The sequence below is a fragment of the Agelaius tricolor genome, unplaced genomic scaffold, assembly GCF_023055355.1.
Source record: "Agelaius tricolor isolate 1412-34295 unplaced genomic scaffold, bAgeTri1.0.p SCAF_16, whole genome shotgun sequence".
Lineage (NCBI taxonomy): Eukaryota > Metazoa > Chordata > Aves > Passeriformes > Icteridae > Agelaius > Agelaius tricolor.
The window spans coordinates 16,796,196-16,816,551 of record NW_027269276.1 but is presented as its reverse complement, the minus strand read 5'-3'; the positions used below and the strand labels follow the sequence as shown (position 1 = coordinate 16,816,551).

At 52.3% G+C, this 20,356-nt stretch overlaps 1 protein-coding gene across 1 annotated transcript in view; it reads left to right on the top strand.

Annotated features, from left to right (window-relative positions):
* Positions 1-492: 492 nt before the first annotated feature.
* The window catches only part of LINGO1 (leucine rich repeat and Ig domain containing 1), a 158,586-nt gene continuing 138,722 nt past the window's right edge, over positions 493-20,356 (top strand). The window contains exons 1-2 of the mRNA XM_071441800.1: positions 493-705; positions 14,986-15,156. The gene's annotated coding sequence lies outside the window, so the exon portion shown is untranslated. The remainder of the gene's footprint in view (positions 706-14,985; positions 15,157-20,356) is intronic.

The following is a 20,356-nucleotide window of genomic DNA, read 5'->3' as shown; positions in this document are numbered from 1 at the left end:
ATAAGGATGAGGATAATATTGGCAGGAGAAAATGAAAACATCCGATGATATCTGAAGCAGAAGTGTGGCAGGGTGTCAGCTTTGGGAAAGGGCTTCATAGCTTTCTCCTGGACAGGGTCTGCTGTGCCGAACCCTTGGTGGCTTCACTCCCTGCAGCCCTGGGAAGGGGTAAGGCAAACTCAGCCCGTGGGATAAGAATTTTCTGGATGAGTGGACGAACGCGCTCACTAAAACGGGCTCTGCAGGGGGGACGAGGGCCATCACTGGGTCCAGCTGTCGGGACTCAGCCTCATGGCACACCCAGCCGCCCAGGGAGTGATGGAGAGCTACGGGGGTGCGGTGCATCTTGGAGGGGATGTCAAACAGCGCTCCTTCTATGCAGGCGCTCTCCCTTTAAAGCAATCCCGGGGCTGAGAGCGGGGAGGAGGCGGGGGCGGGCGGGGGGCGCGGCGCCTCGGTTCGGCGGCGGCTGCTGCGGGAGGTGGCCGGCGCCGCGGCGGCGAGCGGAGCCCGGCAGTAGCCGCCAGCCCCGGGGTATGCGGGTGAGCGGGAGAGGAACGCGGAGGAAGGCGGAGAGCGGCGGGGAGCGGGGCGAGGGAGCCCGGCCGAGCCCTCCCGAGCGGCGGAGGATGCGCCGAGCCGCGGGGAGTCGAGCCCAGCTGCAGCGCGGCGCGTCCCGCCCGGCCGCCGCCCCAGCCCGCGCAGGTAACGGCGGCGGAGGGGATCGGGGGCACCGGCATGGCGTTTGGTGGGGGGAGAACATCCATCCTCCCCGAGGCGGGGGGGACACCCATGGTCCCCGGGGACCTGCGGCTCTGCAGCGCATCACTCGGCAAGTGGGACTGGATCCCCTCGCAGCGGGGCTGGGATGAGGGAAGGGTCCCTCCGCGGAGTGAAGGGCTCTCCCGGCGCGAAGAGCTCGGTGGGGCAGGCGGAGACAGGGTCGCCGTGTTCGGGGCCCCCCAATGCCCCGAGGGGCTGGAGGCCCAGCTCGGAGCAACGGCAGATGCTCAGTGCCAACCTCAAAACCACCCCGATCGAAGCTCGGCTTTGAGGTTGGATGCATCCAGCAACCTCAGGCAGCTGGCGCAGGAGATAGGCAGAGTGTGGTGTGAGGTGACAGGTTCCCATTTTGCCGCTAGCTCCCAAAACCAGCCAACTTCGGGCTGATGCTGTGGGGCATCTGGCTCCCAGTGGTGCTGGTGGGGGCAATGGGAGCCAGTCCTTGCTCGGACTAAAGCTAGAGGAGATGCCAAGGGTGCCTGGAACATCACAGCTGGGTCCCTAGGGACTGCTGGCTGCATGACGGATGCTACCCCAGGTTTAGCAACAGCAGGGGTTCGATTTGATCCCAGCCAGACACTTTGTTTTCAGCTCTCTGTTCATCAGAGGATCTGCCCGGCTAGGGAAGCTGCCTGCGTGCTTCTGACATCTTGCTCCCCTGCTAAATTAGGGCAAATTGCCAAGTTGGCCCCCTGCTCCCTTGCCCATGTCTCTATTGAGAAACTGAGTCTCATCTCACGTTCCTCGACTTGTACAGGAGCAACCCACCACAACAGCGACTCGAGGGCCCCAGGGCTCTCCTTTTATCTGCTGTGCTGCCAATGGAGGAGAGAGAGGTTTAATTATCCTCAAGTGTCAGTTCAAGATAGATCTGCTGGGACACAGCTCTTGGCAGGTGCAAAATAACAGGACGTTTTCATGCATGGGAGGCTGAGCTGGGAACAGTTCAGTGGTTTAATTGGAAGGGTTCATATCAGGGTACAGAAAATGGGACGGTGCAGGCTCCAGCAGTGATCCTGCTGCTGCAGCTGTGGGAAGGGAAGATGGATGCTGAAGGCTAAGAACTTTCTCTGGTGTATTGTTTTGTGGGCTTGGAGCAGAGAGGGTGCTGGTAGCACAACCTCAAATCCTGTGACCTGCGAGGTGCTGATGTGTTTTCAGTCTCACTTCAGTTCTCAGCTTTTCAGTCAGTTCCCATGAGAGTCCTTGCAGGGCCACTGGGAGATGTGCCCTGTTTTATGGGGCATCCAAGAGCTGAGAATGAGTGAATTGCTCCTGAACCAGGGCACTCTGGGGCTGTCTTCTGGGCTGTAGCTGTCGTCGCATAACCTCCTCCAGCTGTGGCATCCCACAATGGCCGTATTGCTACCACAAAATGAGACCTTTTTATATCCAGACCCTGTAATCAGCCTGGTGTGGGACACTCCAGCACAAGGAAGAAGGATATCTAATTTTATTTCCTTTTATTTAATTTTATTTTTTATCAAGATATGCTGAGCTTTTCTCTGTGCTCATTCCCTGGGGACCATGGGACAGATATTGTAAAGAAACCATGCCCCCACCTCTTCTGGCTCCTTGGAGGGGACATGGTATCCTGATTTTCTGGCAAAGTCACAATGTTGTGCTGTTGTAGTTAGGTTCCTTGTTTTAGGGTCCAACATAATGAGTTAGCTGTACTTCTTTTCAGTGCTGGGTGCAACAAGCCAGCCCTCATGCAGTTCCTACAGGCACGAAACAGCAGCTGGCGTTAGAAGTCTGGTGTTGGTCCTGTGTTATCTACAGCAATCATGTTCTAGCCCCCCTTGCTAATTGCTGGTGTCTTTTTCTGACACTGTGAGAGGACATTCAGTAAACTCGGTCAGTTTTGTAGTTGTGCTGAGATGGTGTTTTCAGGAAGACTCAGTTATTAATGGCATTTTGGCATCATTCCCTTCATGCTTGTGCTTGGTGAACGCTGCCATTTGCTTGTAGCCATGCTCCAGTCCTGCCAGAGTCACATCCCTCCTTTGCAAATCTGCATTAGTGAAACTTGTTGGCTGTTGCTTGGGTGAAAACCTTGTGGATACTCCTGGTGCTGTGACCTGTGTGGTGCTGGCCCTGATGCAGGAGTGCTGGGTACCTGGCTAGCTGTGGCTCGAGGGAGGGCAGCTCTGAGAGGAGGCTTTCTGTCCTTTGTCCTAGTTAACTGTGCCTGAGTCTCTGACAAAGGCATTTTGCAGGTGAGACTGAGGAGCAGAGGCTCCTCCTCGCTTCTCCTTGAAGGTCAAGCATCTGGGAGATGGGCTGGACCAAGTAAGAGCAGAACCCTCACTCATTTCAACTCCAACAATCTTTTGGTGCTGCCTGTGACAGGAACATATCTAGACTTGATATATATCCCCTGCCTTGACTTTGGGCTTTGGATCAAGGCATAAGAGCTTTTGATGCTTGCATACACAATAAAGGGAAAAAAATTAAAACCACAATCCTCAAAATGTTTGCAAATCCAAGAGCTTATCCTCACTCTGGGTAGGAAAAACTAACCAAGGGTAGGATCAGCAAATCACAGAATCAGCCACTTTCATCATCAAACATCAGGGCTGGGATACAGCTAGCATGGAGCAGCATAACCACACGGAGTCCTTGGGAGTATGATCAGGACCTGGCACCGTGGGTTTTTCCTTTAATACCTTTACAGTGAACAGCTTGGCAATCAGCAGGGATCCCAGCCGTATGTGGATGGGGCTGGGCTTCACCTGGGTGTGATGGAGAAACAAAGACTGCTCGTGGAACAGAGGACACCCACTGTATGAACCTCTTGCTGGGGCTCTGCGAAGGACAGTGGCTCATTCAGGACCAAATGGGCTGAGCTAATGCAAGCCCCCACCTTTGTCAAAGGGTCTGATAACTTCAACCAATAACTGAAGTGCAGAGCAGGGAGGACACCCACACTTTTAGCCCAGGGAGGAAATTTAGGCCGTCCCTGCAAAGCTGGGAACATCCTATCTACAGATCAGCATATCAGAGCCAACAATAAGAACAGTAAAGGGGCTGGTAGTACAGCATCTCATCCTTTAGCCACTCCCTACATCCACTTGCCACCAAAGCCCCTCTCCAGTGAGGCCAGTCCCTGCTGCTGGTGAGCAGGGGCCATCCTCTCTCTGTATTGGTGTGGTGGGGAGGTGGATGGTGCATGGTGAGGTGGGAAGGGATCAGGCTGTCCTGGCACATGGGCATCAGTGGTGCATGATACCCTGAGGCAGCCACTGCTGAAGCTGACTATGTGGGGTGTGTGTAGCAGCAGTGGGGAGAAGATGGGCTGGCATCTGGCCTTCAGATCTGTCCTTCTGCCACGCTGAAAGCAACTCAGAGCCAGAAGCAGGGCAGATGGCATCTCTGTCACTGGTGCTTGTGTTGGGCCAGGCTGGTGTGTGCTCCACAGGCAGCAGCGAGCCCAGGCTGGGGCAATGTGTCAGTGGAGCAGGGCAGCACATCTTTGGTAAAGTCGGCAGGGACTCTCAAGCCCAGCCCACAGGGAGCACTGCAAGGCTGAAGGTTTTTTCCCAGGGTGTTTGGACCTGGAACACCCCCAGTGGTGTCAGGGTCTGGGGTCAGGCCAGTCCGTCTGGAGTTTCATGGCATTATCTCTTAAATGCCTTTAACTGCAATAGGATGGCCTGACTGATTGGATTGTGCTCTGTAATTAATTAGCTGGGTGTGCCGTATGGGAAGCAGCATCAGTGGGATGAGAGGGGGGAATCTGCTGGTAAGAGCTGTTAAGCTTCAAATGTCCATTTCTTGTTAAACCAGCCTTGTGCAGCAATAGTCTCTGGGCACAGGGGGTTCGTTCCAGGGTCATGGCCCTTTTCCATAAGAGGGAGTGTTGTTTTGCTGCCTGTGTTCTGAGAGCCCCAACCAACTTGCCTGGCCTTGGGGACCACTAGGAGGGAAGAGCTTGTTTGGGCTGGGATGTTTTGGGGGTGGTAAGGGGATGCCCCCTCCTGCCAGGGTGACAGACCCTGTAGGATGGCTCCAGGGGTTAGGGTCTGCTGGGCATGCCTGGCAGAATTCCATTGCTCTTTCTTCCCACACCGGAGCCCATGGGCTTCTCCCCACTCCCTTCCTGCTCCCAAACTTGCCATGCCTCTGCTCAGCTTCTTTTGTCTACTTTTACCATCCATTTGTACCTTTAAACAGACAGCATCCCCCTTAGGGTGGTTCTCTTCCTTTGTGTTTACTGTGGGCATTAATCTGGACCTGCAGCGTAAGGGAAACCTGCAAGGAACGGCTCCTTGTTTATTGTTTGATTTGGGAAATGCTGCTGGGCTGGGCTCATGTTTCAGGTCTGTGCTGTTTTTTAAGGGGTACATTTTGGGAGTGCTGTGGGAAGAGGGGGTTCCCTGTCTGCCCTGGGCTGGGGTCTCTCCTAGGCATGGCATCCTTCGGGGTCGCTCCCTCCCTCGCTGGGTCCTGTATGGGTGGAGGAGGGAGGGCTCTTCTCAGGGTGCCTCCCCTGTTTTCTGCTCAGGTGCCCCCACCAATCCATCCAACACCCATGTGTCTGTCTGCAGCCCTCGGGTTCCTCCAGCACCTATTTGGAATGTGGTGAGCTGGGATGTTTGCTGCCAACAGGCACCTCTGTGCTCTTGTAAAATTTCAATCTGGCTCATGATGGGGAAGCTGAACTTTGCCCTGTAGTGCCTGCTCAAAATGGTCCCTTCACCTCTGTTTGGGGGTCTGGGATGGGCTCTCCCACTCCTCGATGCTGCAAGGAGGTGGGGAGGAGGGCAGTGTAAGACTCCAGAGGGTTGTTGTTACTGTCAAGCTGGAGAAGAGTTGTAATGCCCTCTGCTCCAATGGCTGATAAATCTTGGAGGAAAAAAACAAAGAAAAAACAACAAAAAAGTCATGTGCCTGCTCAGCTTAACCCTCAAAGGAAAACCACGTCATTTTAAAAAGAAAAGCTGTTAAAAATAGAAATTTTTAGCAGAGAATGACACTCAGAGGAGTCAATGAGATCCATTTCAAGAGCTAGGAAACAAAATGCTCCAGGGGCTGTGAAAGGAAGTCTTTCCTTTTCCAACTCCCTGAGTGTCAGGTGTGGCTCCTCAAGCTTGTTGTTTTCCATCTGGCTGTGCCAGATCCAGCAAGGCTTTGGTGGTCACTGGCTGCTCCCAGCTGCTCGCTGGAAGTAGGGAATTCACCATCTTGGAAGGGGACAAAGCTGTGACTCAGACTTGTGTTACATCCTGCCTTGGGTTTCCCACTCACCAGCAGGGCCGAAGGGGAGGTGGTGAGCCCCACGGAGCATCCCTTCCTTATTTATTTAATTTTTAATTGGCTAAGGAGCCCTCTCATTTGCTTTGGTTCTGACTAATGAGACGCGCCTCGCTTTGACAGCGTGTCACAAGCAATAAATTTCTCAGGAGCTTCTGGGCTGTGTGGATGCCCTCATGCTCTTGCCTGGCTCACCCTCCTCCACATCACCCTGTGCTGCTGCCCCAGCCTGGCCCTTGAGCAAAGGAGAGGAGGGTCGGGATGAAGAGTGTGAAATTGGTGATCTCTTTGGGCTAGCCTCAATTGGTGATCTCGAAGCTGGGGATTTGGGGGCTTCCTATATTGTTTGTCTGGGCTGGAAATTGGAAAGTAGAAATCTGTCAAAGACCCAGACAAGCTGTTGTTTAGCAGCCATGATCTCTGTTGCGTTTTCCCGAAGATCTCAGCTGTGCCTCAGGGTGTGAACATAGTGCCAGGCTCCAGCTAATCTCACCAGGGGCTTGGGCTGGCTGTCAGTGAACCAACATGCCAGTGAAGATCCTATGGAAGACTTTCATTCACATTAAAAATGCATTTTTTTATTGGAAGGTTTTGCAGGAACAAAACTGTCTTCTTTGGTGAGGAAAGAAGGGGATGGTCTCCAACAGGAAAATCTAGATGGACCCATGATTTCCAAAGCATTTCTCAGGGGGCTTTACCAAAAGGGGCCTGGTTGCTGCAGGGGTGTGCAGAGATGGAATTCTCCTTCCTTGCCATCCTGCTGAGGTCAGGATGTGGGGGGCAGTCCTCCTGGGATCCTCGCTCTGGAGCATCCTTGTGTGCATTAGGAGCATATAGCACAGGTGCTGTGTTGTATAGGTGATATGTGATGCTGATACAGGTGAGGAGAAGGGTCGTGGGCAAGCTGAGGGCTGCCACCCTGGGGCAGAGATGCTCAGCCACATCTGACCATAGCAGAAGGGGCTGGATGCTGCTTTGTTTGAGAGCATGGATGCCATGGTGCTGTTTGTCACCTCTTGCTGGGTGACACTAACCTTCACTCTCCTGGAGTCGTTAAGGGACTGCTTGAGGTTTCAAATCATTGATGGGAAGCACTAACTATTAGCACTTCTTCTCTTTGTATTCGTGATGGATTCTCTTTAGGCCTTGCTCTTAGTGGCTCTCCACTGTTAGCTTTTGTTTTCTCTTCAATAGCTTGTCTAATAAACGCCATTATCTTGGGCACAAATCTACTTCATGTCTCAATTCCACTTGGCGAGAGTTGGTAATAACAGCTGAACAACATCCTTTGAAAAGGGACTCTGTCACCAGAAGCCCTGGATGCCACTTCTCTGCTTCCCACACTTGTCCCCAGAGCAGATAAAGACAAGGGGAAGGCGCGTGGCCAGAAAGCAAAAGGGACAGCCTCCTGATAAATTGGATGTGTGAGCAGTGCCGGCAGCAGTCAGTGCAGCAGCTCTGGGGATCAGGGCAGCTCGGGCCCTGCCACCTTGGTCATTAGAGGAGATGTGCTTATGGCCTGGGATCCTTCCTAATTCCAGCAGATTAGAGGAGAAGGATGGTGGTGAAAGGTGATGGCTTGCAGGGAAGATCAGCAGTATTTTGTACAGCTTGAAGGAGCGTCTTATCTGTGGCCAAATCAAGCTGTTGCCTCCCAGTCTGAATCTGGTTCTGAAAAGGCTTTAACAGGTAGCTGCTGGGTGCTTACTGGGTTTTGGGTCAGCCTGCAGGTCTGTGAGGGGAAGTATTAAGGCAGCTCCATGTTTTGGCTGAGGGCAGCACACTCCCAGCCCATGGAGACCTGACCTTGATGTCACTGTGGTGACTTTTGTTACTGTCCCTACTGCATGAGCAGATGAAGTGGAGGGCGAGGAGTGTTTGAATTAGAACAAATTTTATTTATTTCTACTGGACCAGGCTGCACTCAGCTGCTGTGTTTTCAGAGGAAATCCTTCTCAAGGAAGATTTCTCATTCTCAGGGGGAAGGGGACCACAGATAGGAGCAAGCTGCCCCACCTCCTCTCAGTTGTCCCATTGCTGGAATGTCTGGCTGCTTCCAGTATCTGTCCTCTCCCTGAGTTATAAATACTTTATCTTCTCAGTGCCTACTGCATCAAATATTTTTTTTTAATGGCATTTTCTTTTTCTATTTTTTCCTGACTTGGTTCTTGTATTTCAAAACACGCCTGCCACGCGCGTAGCGCTCAGACATGCTCTCGGCTTCCCCCCAAATGTAATTGCTTTAAAACTGCAGATAGTTGGCGAAAGCAATTTTCTCTCCATTACAGAAGACTCCAGCTCCTCTCATCCTTCATGCAAGTCACTCTCCCCCAGCCCTGCCTTCTCTCTGCCACTGTGCAATGCTCAGCACTGGGGCTGGTGGTACCTCCGCTTTCCCAAATGAAGCTCTCACTTTTCTGGTGCACGGTGGGGATCTCTCTGCAGGGAAAAAGTGCCTTCTACCACAGCTTCTGCTGAGCAAGGGCGATGCTCTCTGGCAGCAAAGCCCTTCCTTGGCTGTGCTGATCTCCCTGGTGGGATGGGTACCTGTGCCAGGCACGTGTTCACCGTGGTTTTGCAGCTCCACCACGCGCACATTTAACATGCTCTTTCTGTCTGCAGGACGTGTTGGGCTTTCAAAGACATTAATGATGGAAAATAAATTGGAATCTGAGAGAAATAATCTTTAGGCATTCTCTGTAGGCCTTGTCTTGCCTTGCCTTCCTCAGCCATGTTGAAGGCTGTGGCTGGAGGGGAATATAAATGAGGAGGAGCCCTGGTCTCTCTGATCTGCTGTGATGCCTTGTGCTCAGTGGATCTCGCTGCAGGGAGCCTGTCCACTCACTGGTGCTGATAAAACCAAAGGGGGCTAGAGATGGTGGAAATGATGAGGAGTTGCTGGACCTTCCTGGAGGGTTTAGGGTCCTGAGTTAAAGGAGGTTGAGGCACACCAGGTTTTCCAAGGGTCTGTGCCGTGCCTGAGGGGTTTTAGTGTCACTCTGGCATGGGGCAGCAGTTGTCTTTGGTTCTACACCAACGTGTCCCAGGGAACCAGGCCCTTGTGTCAGCTGCCCACAGTGCAGATGGAGTTAGGTCACAGGTACACAAACCTGAACATGCTCCATACACACTATGGCTGCAGTGTTCCCTGCCCTGTGCTCAGACCCCCTAAGGTGCTGGTCTCCTGCTTGGAGGAGAAGATGTGATCCCCCAGGACCACCACCCACAGCAGGTAGGGATCATGCTGGTGGTTATCACCCCTGACATGTCCCTACAGAGACCAGCAGCATCTCCAGATGCACCCAGAAATATCTTGTCTGGGCACCCTCACAGCAGGAGAGGATGCAGTGGCTTTGTCAGCATCAAAGCTTTCGGTCCCTGGAGGAGAGCCAATGTGCCATAAAACCTGCTCATTTCTCCTGCCCTGCTCCTGCAAAGTGAGTGCAGAACTGGCATGGACTGGGAGCCCACAGGGAGCCATAGCTCACACTGGCCTCTGGTGAGAGGCTGTTAAAGCACCACTGCCTATCTTAGCTGGCCCCTGGGCTGCTCTTGGACATGAACCAGCCTTGTAATGAAAGCTTTCTCTATGTCTGTTTGTTTTCTGAGCATCAGTTTAATGTCTGAAAAATCCTGTTGCAGCAGAGCCCGGAGCACTTCAAAGACACTGCAGGAGAGGAGGGGGCTCTGTAGGGACCCTGCCTATGCCAGGTGTGGAGAGAAACCTGGCCAGCCACCACAACCACCTTCCTACTTCCAAGGGATTTGGCTTGGTGTGTTGAGGGAGACATTGAGCTTTGTTCCCACAGCACAGATCCATTGCTGTGAGAGCCTTGTACATACCATGTCCTCCCAGCACTGGATATTTGGAGATGCCTATATGAAGAGCTGAGGGTTTGGGTGGGGAGGATTCATGGTCTGAAACCTGCTGTAGTTGTCACATTAGCATGATGAGTGCTGCTTGTGCATCCCTCTCTTAGGGGATGATGCTGGTGGCTTCTACTTCTCACTAGGATGAAGTTAAGACTGTCTGGCTGCTCCAAGGTGCTCCACAGCTCCCCAGAGTGGCACTTCTTGCAGTGGTATCATCCTGTAGTTCTGTGTTGTCTTAATGGTGTCAAGCTCTGAATGAGCTTGGGCAATTTGTTTTATAAAGCAATGCGCTAAATATGTCAACACTCAGCGCATGTTTTTAATATAATATTTCAGATTGTTTTGAAAGAAGCCAAGATCCTGCTTTCCCTCTTCATTAGGAACGTTTTATATGAAAGAGATGAACAATAGAGAGTGTTTGCCAGAGAGAAAGCTTTCCCAACTATTTGTTGCTGCTGAGAAATCAGCTGCTTTTCACAAAAAAACCCTCAATGCATAACTATCAGGGCAATTAAGCAGCTTGTAAGCTGCCAAGGAAGGTTGTAGAATTGGCTTTGCTGGAGATGTTGGAGGCCAGGCTTGACCTTAGCCATTGGGTGTGCTTTAGGCACAGTAAATCCCAGTTTCCAAAGGGGGAATGGACTAAATAACCCACCAGTAGCCCCATGGCTCCTGGGAGTTCCACACAAACAGTCTGAGCTGCTCTGGCATGAGCAATTCCAGGCTGATGGAGTGAGTGGGTTTGTGAATCTCATGCTGTTTCAGGCCAGAATTGATGGCTTTGGCTTTTAATTCACTTCCCAGCAGGACCAGGGTTGGTTTCTGTCCTGGTCTCCAGCTGGGAGATTTGGTCTCCTGCCATGGGAAGGGTAAGACCTTCTGCCTGCCTGGTTGCAAAGCTCTGTTCTGGCTAATGCTACTCAGAAGAAAAGAAACCCAAAAAATCCCACTGCAGTACTTTCATCAGGGAAACTGGGTTCCTGTCTGTTCTCCAAAGAGTTTCTCTTTCATCACAAGTTAGAGGAAACTTAGAGGGAACTGAAAACTTCTCTCTTCAATGAGGACACACCTGGAGAGATGATGGGAGGAAGCTGTTCCCAAAGCCCCTGCCAGCCCTAGCTCTCTTTCCATCAGGCCTCCTCAGCTGAGGTCCCAAGAGGTGTTCTGAGATCACTCCCTTATGGAAGGGAGGGCAGCCAAGAGCCTGGAGCCTTCCTACCATGGAAAAGCCTGTCTGAAAGGCAGGGAGCCTCAGCCTCATTAGCTGGGGTGGTTGGCACTGGGGAAGTGGACTCTGGAGAGGGATTTGAATGAAGAGGGCAATCCTACAGCCAGAATCAGCCCAGGAGAAATGCTCCAGAGGTGAGACCATGCAGATGTTGGCATGACAGCTGGAATGTGGGCTGTGCTGGGATGCTCTGGCCCAGGGCAGGAGGGAACTGACTGGGTGGCTCTGAAGTGAGACCTGGTGTTTTGTGTGTGTGCTCACTGCACACACACACTGCTGCTGGGCCTGGGGAGAGGGTCCCTGGGGATGCTGCTGCCCTGCTGCACCCAGGACAGGCAGGATCTGGTTTTTCTTCACCTCCTGGTAATCCTGTACTCAAATATTCTTCCTGCAGATCTGGTTTTTATCTTTCTTTTATTTTTTTTACCACTCCTAAATGGAGTGTTTAAGCCTATTCTTTTGTTTTCTGTGAAAGGAGCAGTAAATCCTTTATCCTGCCTGGCTATTTCTGTGTGCGTATTTTCTCATTGTGCTCTAGCTTGTCAGCTGTGTCAAAGCCCAGAAACCTTGGCCTCTGTTGGACTTCACACTTGGATTTCTCTGTGTTTAACAACACAGACTCCTTTGGACTAACAGTTCTTTTTTCCCTCCCCTTGGTGGTTTTTTTTGTTTGTTTTTTTTTTTTTTTTTCCAAAGAATACCTGGTTAAAAAATCCCCGACAAGAGGGAGCGAGCAGAGTGGTTGTTGGGTTCATTCCCAGCACATCATGCCAGCGCTGGCAAGGAGTCACAGCCAGCATGTCCTCCTTTCCCCCCATGCCTCTGGGGTGCCAGGGCTGCCCAGGGAAGGGAAGGGGAACCCCCCTGGGTGAGGGAGCTTTCTGGAGATTAGCTCGGGCTCGGCGGGTGCCTAATGCTCAGGCAGTGGATGTGATGAGCACAAAGGCAGGATTTCGGTGGGATTAGCTGGGGAGAGGATGGATGGCTGCCTCTGTGCTGGGGCTGTGTGCCAGCTCTGCCTGCTGTGCTCACTCCTGGGAGCAAGTGTGGGGTGTCTCCCTGGGGGGATCTGATGGAGTGGCAGCCAGGCAGCCATCCCCATGGCTGCAGAGAGGAAGAATGGGCTGTGGCACTGATGGCTGCAGGAGGGATCAAGGATGGTGGCAAGTGAGCTGCAGCCCACACTGTGCCCTGACAGTGGTGGCAGTAGCCTCAGGAAGCCAAGGGAAGCTGTAGAATTGGCTTTGCTGGAGATGTTGGAGGCCAGGCTTGGTGACTGGGCATACTTTAGGTACAGTAAATCCCAGTTCCCAAAGGAGGAATGGACTAAATGACCCACCAGCAGCTCCTGGCCTCCTGGAAGTTTCAGAAATATGGTCTGAGCTGTGCTGGCATGAGGAATTCCAGGCTGGAAGTGTGAGAGGGGTTGTGAATCTCACACTGTTTCAGGCCAGAATTGATGGCTTTGGCTTTTCACTAACTTTCCAGCAGGACCAGGGATGGGCTCTGTTCTGGTCTCCAGCACTGAGCCCAGCAGCCAGTGACCCACATTCGCTGGGGTCAGCTCCACCAGCTGTGCTGGTGCTCCATGAATGCCATGGCAGCTCACCAAACTGGGCAGCATGGGCGTTTCTGCGAGAACAAAAGAATAAACAATGGAAACTGTGATTAATTAGTGCAGCTAATTAGCGATGTGCTTGGCCTAGGCTGGAACTTGGTGAGGTGCCAAAATCAGAGGCGAAGCCACAGGAGAAACTCTGATTGGAACTGCTTTGGGGAGGGAGCAGGGAAATGGAGAGGATGCTTTCCCAGCACCTCTTTGCAGCTTGCCACACAGACAGGTCAGACTGGGGCTAGCACTGGTCTTGCAGCCTGCAGGTGCTGCTGTTGCCATCCCCAGCAGCATCCTCCCATTCCCTGGTGCTGCCTTTGCTGAGACATCACTTCCCTGGCCACAATCAGCATCAGGAGCTGGGTGTTGCACCAGTGCTGCAGGTGTTAATTAATGAGCCCTCGTTAGGGTCGGTGGGGTTGCCTTCCCCATGGAATAGGATCCTGCTTGTTCATCTTCCCCTACACAGTACAGCTGCATTTTCTTTGCTCTCCATTTGCAAATTAGTCCAAGGACCACGATCAGCAAACAAATTTGCAGTGAGCTCATGGCGGGCTTGGAGATTTGGAAGAATCCTTGGCAAATATTTGCCAGCCTCCACCGCAAACCTCGTGAATACTTTTCATGACAGAGAGATGCTGAGCTTAGCTGCCAACTTGGGATAGGATGGCAGACCTCAGGTAGGGGATGGCTGCTAAAAAATACCTGAGCTAAGAGGTGTTTTTAACTTGCTTCCACCCCTCCTGTCCCCTGCCCTCATGCTGTGCAGCGTGGAGATGGGATATACCTGATCCCCATGCTGGATGGTGCACGTGGGTGTGAGGGCTAGCCCATGGGCACAGGGACACGGTGACACTGCACCCACAGGTCAGCATGGCTGCCACAGGCCGTGGGACGGGGGAATGGGAGAGCACCCCCACGGCCACTTTGTCCCTCTGGGGCATGGGGTGAGCGTGGGAAGGGTCCTCACGGGGCTGTGGTGGCCTTTGATGTCACCGGTGGATGGGCAGGGATGGGTGTGGCCCAAAGTTTGGTCCTGGGTACCAATGGGCCCCTGGCACTGCGGGGGACAGTGGGGCCTGTGGGCTCAGGGGGCTCTGCCTCACTGTGCCTGACTCCTGCTCCAGCGTTGTTCACCTTCCTTGTGACAGGGTGGGATTATGTCATTGTATTTTCAGTAATACCATCATTTGGGAGATGTGTAATAGTGCTTTTAGTAATTTTTAAGGGTCTGTTTTAATTAGGGGGCTTGGACTAGGTGACCTCCAGGGGTCCCTTTCAACCCTAACAGTTGTGTGACTGCAGCTGTAGCAGGATCACATCATTGCCATTAAAAGGTGGCTGCACCGAAATGCCATTTGCTCAGTGAGGTCTGAAGCAGTGCCCTTTGGAGTAATTGGGAAATGTGGCCCCTTTTTTGAGGACAGGACAGTCTATTTTTCAAGGTGCCATCACATTATCATTAATTTGTTAAACACTGACTGCTCAAAACTGTTTGAGATGCAAAAAGAGGATGTGAGTTCTGCCTTGAGGATCTTACCACTAAATAAATGTATTAAATCAAACTCTTGCTGGAGAGGAGAGTGCTGCATGTGAAGCTGAAGCTGGTTAGAGGATGGGTGGATGTACTACCTCCATCAGCAAAGGGTCTTGCTTCCCTTTCAGTTTTAAATTTGGGAGGAGCGATCACAGATTGGCAGGTCAAGGACCTGCTTTCCCTTAGCTTTTCCTAGGTGCCGGTGGAACCCCTTGACTTGTGAGGAATGGAGAGAGCTCCCCTTGTCTTATGAGACCCTTTGGCTGGGCCTGTTGAGCTGGGGGGTCCTTCCCTTGCATGTTCATGGGTGTGTGCATCAGCACAGGCCAGGGGCTGCTTGCCCAGGTGAGCTTGTGCCTTCTCTCCTTCCCCACTAGTGATGCTGGAAGCATATAACATCCTCTGGGAAACTGCTCCCAAGAATCCCCCTGTGCCTGGCAGGAGCCCCTTGGGCTGTGCTGGACCTCTTCAGGTGTCCACATCTGCTTAGTGTCCAGATCTAAGCAGATCCCACTGGTTTCCTCTCCTTGATGATGGGGAGGTGGGGAAATAAGAGCAATACAGAAAAATACCAATATATTAAGTTCTTCACCTTCTTAACTTTCAAGTCAGCCTTCCTGTGGGGTCGGGTTTGCTTGGTGTGTGCTTGAGGCCTTGTGTTTCCCGACTGACACCTTCTGTGCTTCCCACCCACAGCCCCCTGTGCCCTGGAGCCATGAGCTGCCCTCAGTGCCCGCAGAACCGCCGGAGCAGCCTCCCAGCCGCAGCCCCCCAGCACTCTTAGGCTTCCCTGCCCCCCTGGAAGGTGCTCATCACTGGCCAGGAGAACCAGCTGCACCTGCACCCAGCCTCTGCATCCCTCCCAAGGTAAGGATGTCCATGAAAGGAAAAGGCAACCCAATTTCACTTGGCAAATTCAAGTGCAATCAGGTTGTTGCTGTGTCGTTGCATCTCCTACCTACTCCTTCCCCCTTGTCTTGCTAGGAGGAAAGGTGCTGGCCTGGGGATAGGAACTTCTCTTGCAATTAAAAGGTGATTTTGAAGATGAGGTAGCTTCTGGTGAAGCCTGATCCTTGCAGACTGTATCCCATTGGAATTCGGTCATAGTTTTAGAAACTACTCTGCTGCTGCAAGGAGCCAGGCTTGGGTGGGACTGGTGCCTTGTGACTGCCTCTGCTCCCCTGATGTGCCTCCTGAGGATAATTGTGTATAATTTTCCTCTTAACGATGCTCTGGAGGCTTCCCAAGCACAAGCCACCTTTCCTCCCAGCTGTAAAAGGCCTTTGGGGTATTGGAGGCTTCCTGTGATGGGAGAGTAAGGAATGGCTGGGGCAGAGCATTTGGGTGGGGGCCAAGTCCCTCTCCCAGGAACACCCTTGTCTGTTTCTTGCACTTGGCAATAGGGTTTTTTTAAAGTTCAAAAAGTAGAGCTCAGCTTGTGGGGAGTGAGCAAGGGCTGAGGCTGAATGTGGCCCAGCTGCCCTCCTAATGGGTACAAAATCAGTATTCATGGAACAGAAGTGGAAATTGGGATTAGAAACCAAAAACTGGTTTCTGGGGTGGTTTTGGAGTTAGAGATTTTTGGGACCTCTTGTTTTCAAGCTTCTCCATGCAAACAGAGATGTCAGCTGTGTGCAGTAGCATATGAGAATAGCAGCTTCTCCATGTGTGATCCCACACATGGGCAGAGGAGCTGGGCCTGGAGGAGGATGAGGATGCTACCAGCTTGTCACAGGATGGACATGGGCATGACACTCCTGTTTTGAGAGGTCTGTGAGAAAGTCACAGTGGACCCAGAGAGCTAAAAGTACAAGTCAGAGCTGTGAACTGCCTTGTTCTGGTTCACTTTGGGAGCTCCCTACCTGGAGCTGGGATCAGCTGGGATGCTCCAGCTGGGAAGCAGAGGCCAGTTAGCACTGGGAAGACTGACATCCTCAGGCTGTAAATATCCAGCCAGCTCTAATCCTCCCAGTAGCTCCATCACTGCTGTTTTCCTAAGAGTTATTTGACTCTTTGTGTTGCACTTCTCAGACAAATGGTTTTTAAATAAAACGTCTGCTAACTTGTTAGGCCTCCTGTCCAGGTCACTTCCTGCATGGGTGATTTATAGGGCTGCTTTTAACATTTTATTAACTTTCAATCACTGGGGCCAGTCAGTCAGAGCCTATCCCATTAGCTGTGGTGAGTGGCTGCCCAGGGCATCAGCCTCTCCTGCTGCCTCCTCGCTTCTGGAGAGACCAACCATGGTGAGAGATGGGAATGAACAGGAGGAGAATTTAGATAAGGAGGAATAGATCTGGGATGGATAAGTGAATGCATAAGGGTTAAGGAGATAATGGGGCCTGTGATCATATCTGGGAAGGCAGCTTATCTCCTGCTGTTGGTACGTGATTTCTTGGCTGCATCTCCTGCAGCATGTGCTGAACCTGTGGTGATGGGAGAGGAGTGCCAGGGCTTGGTAAGGAGGCGGCTGCTCCACACTGATGGCAGCAAGGCATCACAGCTGGAGCATCCCTGGGTAGGATGTGCCTGTGTTAAACCCCTCCTGTGACAGTGCCAGAGAGAGCTTTCCTCCTTGCTAGTGAATTTGTAAGTCCCTTTAGCTCCTGGCAGCCCATCTGATCCTAGTTCCCTGCTATCTCAAGCTCTCCTCTGCATCTTCTTCCCCCTTGGAGCCGAGCAGAGCCAAGCCCTGCAGCCCTGGCACAATGGTGAGTGGGGCTGAGCAAGCAGAGACCAGTCCAGCTGGGAAATCCAAAGGAGATGGAGATTGTAAGTGATGTGAGGCTGCAGCAATAGCTTTGATTATCTCTGGTTTAGTTGCTCCTCTCCCTGCCATGCCCTGTCTTTGTTCCACCCGTGCTCAGAGATGTTATTCAGTGGAGTTTTCCAGCTCTTAGTAACAGGGAGAAAAAAACCCTGAACTCCTGCACAACCAGAACTAATGAGCTCTCTCTGGAAATAAAAGCATCCTAAGGACAGCCTTGTGATACAGAACATCCCGTTCTCTGTGGCTGCTCTGGCCACTGCCTCTGAGCGATGGCCCAGCACAGGGCTGTTGGGAGCTGAGCAGAGCTGTCACCTCCCATCCTTCCCCCCAGCCATCGCTCATGTGAGGCATTGAGAAAGCTGAGCCATGGTTTGCTCCTCTGGCAGAGCTCGCTGTGGGGACAGGGATTTGGGAACATTTGTCCAACACTGTGATGCAAAGCCCATCACCTTGTACATCCTCTCAGGACAGGGCAAGGAGGGGTCACATGTCCCCACAGGTCAGGACCAACTCTTACTGGCTTGGAAGGGGATTTGGGGAACAGCCTGGCTCCCATCCCTGGCTAGAGTGGAGAGATGTAAGAAGGTGGGCTCACTGCAGCCCCTGTGTCTGAGGGAACACAGACCTGCAGTCCCCGAGGGCTGTCGGGATTGTCAGGCATCTGGCTGGGAGAGAATTTGTCTTGCAGCAAAGCTGGCATCTGAAAGCCATCGCTTCTGATGTGCCCATGATTTGATGAAACCTGTGTCTCCTTTGTCATTCTTCTGTCTCTGTCTCAAATCCCAGAGCAAAGACAGAGAACTTGCTCACAGAGACAAGCAGTTTTTTTTTCCCCTCCACCTTTAAATATTTATTCTGAGCTCTCAAGATACACACACTGTGGTCTCGGGGGCCTGCCTGTGTGTTGGTACCATCTTCTGCCTGGTAGAACAGGGCTGGCTGCCCTTCCCTCTGGGGAGCACAGGCAGAGCCTACTCCCCCTCCTACTGCCTTGTGCTGTGTCCCAGAGGAGTGACATGAGGTGTTCACCTCTTCCTACACATGTGCTCCCATGGGAACAAACCCAAGACCCACAAAATGCTGTCCAAAGAAGGTGTGGGTTGTGAACTGCCTTTCTGGGGCTGAGACAGAGGTAAAAGCAGCCTGGTCCATCTGGTGTGCTCTGTTCCTGGGGTGGCACATCCCAAATGGCACCCACCCCTCTGTCCCCTGCCTGACTTCCCCATCCCTGTTAGCACACAGAGCTGCCACTGGAGGCTTTCCTCTTCCTCCCTGCAGCTTGTCAAGGTCGTGCAGGCAACTGGAGCAACACTGCCAGCCTTGGCTTTACAGCCTAAGCTGCGGTGCTGTGCTCAGCTATGGTTTTCTCTCCCTTCCCTCCTTTTCTCCACTCTCAGTATACTTCTCCAAGCATTCCTGGTGCTGCTGCTTGGGTACACAGATTGCAGGAAGAGCAGCCCCATGCCACTGGGAGGAATGTGCCTGGCATGCCAATGAGGAGCGAGGCTGGCGCTGGCAGCTCAGCCTGGGATGTGCCAAAGCAGAGCCACGCTGCAGGCACTGTCCCATGGTTCCCTTCAAAACAAGAGATGCAATCCCATCTGGCTGCAACTGCTACCTTCCAAGCATTTTTTCCTGGAAGCTGGCTGTCCTGCAGAGCTGTCTCACCTCTGCTCCTGCTATGGGGTTTTCTGCACTCAAGGGAGAGGGGATTTTGCATCTGCTCATAGTAGCTGGAGTATGGTGATGTTAAACTCCTAGGAAAAAAGCCAGGAGCTGGTTTCTCAGCAGCTCTGCAAGGGATGAGAGGATGTCTGCCTTTCCAGGTGAGTACACAAATCACTACCTCTGCCTCCAGCTGCTGCAGCCCAGGCATCCTGCTCAGCAGCTGGCACTCATCAACACAGAGCTTGTCCCCAGCTGCCCCTGGCAGTGCCAGCCATGGCCTCCCTGGGACCTGTACGGGTGTGGGCACCGATGCAGAAAGAAAATCCTTTGCAGAGGCCTAGGATTGGATGGCAGGTGCAGCTCTGCCAGGAGATGCCTTGAAACCAGCATGTAGCCAAAGGCAAGAGGAGGCAGAGCAGACAATAGCTGATGTAGTGAGATTTTTGTTGTTTTTAAAGAGAAATAAATTAAAGCCAGGTCAGGAAAACTGAGCTCCAGTAAGCTGCAAAGTGATGAGGTTGAGACCATGGTGGTGGTTTCCTGGGCTGCTTTTCCCACCCCTGCCTGCCCTCTGCCTGCACCCACGATGGGCTGGCAGCAGCAGCAGCCCTCTCAAATCTTGCTGAATGTCTGAACAGAATGGCCTCATTAGCAGGGAAAGTTTCTACAAGATAAGTTAGTGCTGCTGTAAGAAGTGCAATTATCTCTTTTCTGCTCTCACAACTGTGGGCATTGAAGTTTCCTGCTCTTACACCATGTCATGGCCGAGCTCTTGTGCACAGGAGGGTGCCACCAGGAGAAAGAAATTATAACAAGGATATTTTTTGGAAAGAAAAAGAGATTTTTTTTCATTAAGGATTTGTTACTGCTTGGTTGTCTCACTGGCTCAGAGCTGCTGTGCCCATGCAGAGTGATGGCAGCCCCTGCCTCCCCATCCTGGTACCTGCCTGCATGTGGCTTGGTTGGGATAGTGGCAGAGAGTGTTTTTTATGGAAGGCAGAGAACCTGTGCTCTGTGTGTGTGTGTGAGCTCCTGCTCTGCCTGTGCCCTGTCCTCCTCATGGTGTCACCCCTTGCCCAGGGCTGAAACACTCCAGAGCTCTTCAGCTCCAGGGGGACTTTTCACTGAGCAGGGCATTCACAGGAGCAGCCAGTGCCAGCAGAGTGAAAATCTGGGGCCTGAGACTTGTAGGAAATATTCCTTCAAGATTCAAGCTTTTTCAGTCATTGGTCATTTGACCATGAGCCGTGGGGAAGGCTGCCAGAGCACACACAGAGGATGTTTGCAGCTGGATATTGTAACAACTTAGTAGTGAATGGTTGGGATAAGTCATATTTCATAAAACCAGCCAAGAAAAAGATTGGTGATTAATTCTTTTTAATAAACAATGGTGAGTAGTGTGGCTTGATTTGAGCCTGACTGACTTTTACAGTGATTCATGGATTTTTCCACAGGAAAAACCACCTTTATGGTGATTGCTGGTGTGTGGGGTGCCTGCTTGCCTTCATGAGTAATTCCCCCCAGCTCTGAAAGCACCAGGGTGTGGAAAAATGATGAACTCTGCAGGAGCTGAGAGGGAGGAAGGGTGTGCGTGGCTCCACCGCCACAGCCAATGACTGTGTCCCTTCA